The sequence below is a fragment of the Chrysochloris asiatica genome, unplaced genomic scaffold, assembly GCF_000296735.1.
Source record: "Chrysochloris asiatica unplaced genomic scaffold, ChrAsi1.0 scaffold00421, whole genome shotgun sequence".
NCBI lineage: Eukaryota > Metazoa > Chordata > Mammalia > Afrosoricida > Chrysochloridae > Chrysochloris > Chrysochloris asiatica.
Window position 1 is genome coordinate 535,700 of NW_006408939.1, and position 2,464 is coordinate 538,163.

A 2,464-nucleotide genomic window follows, 5' to 3' on the forward strand; every position below is an offset into this window, starting at 1 on the left:
TTGGGGACCCCAAACTCTGGGCATAACAGATACAACCCTGGAGCCCACTTTTCCTGGTTTTAAATCATTCATTATTTCCTTGTCCTGTTGAAATGAGCATGTATAACTTTATGAACACAAGTAAGTGTTTTGGAATTGCTATTCTTCATCATGCTATTCATAGTTTATTATGATCCACAAAGTCAAATGTCTTTGCATAGTCAAGAAACATCTTTGCATTCAATGATAAGTCTAGTTTCTTGTCCTCATCTGAATCCAGCTTGAATTTCTGGTAGTTTGCTGGTCTTGTGCTATTGTAACCATTTATGAAATATATTCAATAAAATTTTACTTGTATGGGATATTAATAATATTGTTTGGTAATTTTCACATTATGTAGCATAACCTTATTTGGAATGGACACAAATATGGACCTCTTCTGTATAATTGGCCAGGTAGATAGATGACTTCCAGATTTTTGGAAGATGAGTGAGCACTTCAGTGCTGCATCAGTTTGTTGAATCATTTTGAATTATATTCCATCCGTTCCTTTATCTTCTTTTTTGTCAGTGTCGTCAGTGCAACTTGAACGTTTACTCTTAATTATATGCTCCCTCTTAGAATATTGAATGTCATCTGTTTCTTTTTGATACTGTAACTATGTGTATTCATTCTGTCTCCTTTTGATGCTTTCTGCATCCTTCAGTATTTTCCCATAGAATCCTTCAGTATTACAACCTGGGGCTTGAATTTTTTCTTCAGTTCTTTCACCTTGAAAAATGCTAAGCATGTTCTTTCCCATTTGATTTTATTACTCCAGGTCTTTGAACATTTCATTATAATACTTTACTTTATCTTCTTGAGTTGTCCTTTGAAATATTCTGTTCAGCTCATTTACTTCCTCATTTCTTCCATTTTCTTTAGCATCTCTATGCTGGAGAGCAAGTTGCAGAGTTTCCTCTGACATCCATTTTGGTATTTTTTTTTCCTCCTGTCTTTTTAATGACCTCTCACACAACTTGTCTGGGCTTCAGTCATTAGTGTCCAGTGTATCAAATCTGATCTTGAAATGGATCCTAAATTCAGGTGGGATATATTTAAAGTCATGTTTTGGTTAGTGTAGACTTGTTTTACTTTTCTTCAGCTTCAACATGAACTTTCATATGAGTAGTTGATAGTCTATTCCACTAGGGACCCCTGGCTTTGTTTTAGCTTATGATATTGTGCTTCTCTATTGTCTGGTGCCACAAATGTAATTGACTTAATTCCTGTGCATTTCATCTGATAAAGTTCACATGTATAGTTGCTATTCATGCTACTGAAAAAAAAAATATTTGCAATGAACAAATCATTTGTCTTGTAAAATTTTATGATGCATTTTCCTGTGTCCTTTCTATTACCAAAACCATATTTTTCTACTACCAATCCTTCCTCTTTAACTTATCACTCAAGCATAGTACATCATATGAATGTCTGATTCAAAATAGCCAATACCAGTCCATTTCAATTCACTGTTGCCCAGAGACACCTATTGTTTCTTGATATACTCTCCATCTAGAATAATACACTTCTGAAGGCTGTGTTTCCATCTCTCTATTCCTTTTCCAAAGAATTATGGACTTTTCAAATAATTGATTTACACCACATCCAAAGGACAGTTTGGGAATCTTTCAGTGACTTAAAGCATGTTCCTTTTAAATGAATTTTGAGTTTGGGAAACAAAATAAGGTCAGGATGTAGGGTGGATGAGGTAAGTCTTCCCAATGATATTCTCATAGGACAGCTCTTGCTATCCTTGAAGAATGAGCAGGTGTTTTGTTTGTTTGTTTTTTCAACGAGATGGAAAAAAAAAATCTTGGGACATCTTTCCTGGTCTTTTTCTTACCAATGTGCTTTTCAGTTTTCTTAACCATCTTCAAAATAAACTCATGTGATTGTACTATGCCCTTCAAGATAATCTATCAAGAATACTCCTTGGGGATCCCAAAAAGCAGTCACCATAACTGTCTAAGCTGAACTCTTTGTGCTGATTTTCACTGGCCCAGCACAAAGAGCCACTATTTTGATTGGACTTTTCTCTCTGAATCATATTGGTAATCCTAGACTGGTCTTAAGTTACTATTTGTGTCCTAATATTATCATCTTCATTAGCTTCAATTTTACTTAAAAGACAGATGGAATGATCAGCTCTTTAAACTAGCTGATCTTTGCACAATGATTTTGGGATACATCAAGATGAAAGTTTGTTAAAAGCAAGCTATTGATAACAGCTGAAAATGCTGAACCATGTGAGATGAGCTATGCTGAGCCAACTTTAGTGATTATGCCTCAATGATAGCTCGATAATCTTTTATAATTTTCTTGACTACATTCACAGTTTCTTAATTCATGGAGGTACAAGCTCTTCCCTCACTTTGTTCATCAATTAGGTCTTCTGGATCTTCCTTGAAATACTTGATCTGTCTAAACACTGTTATTTTATGTG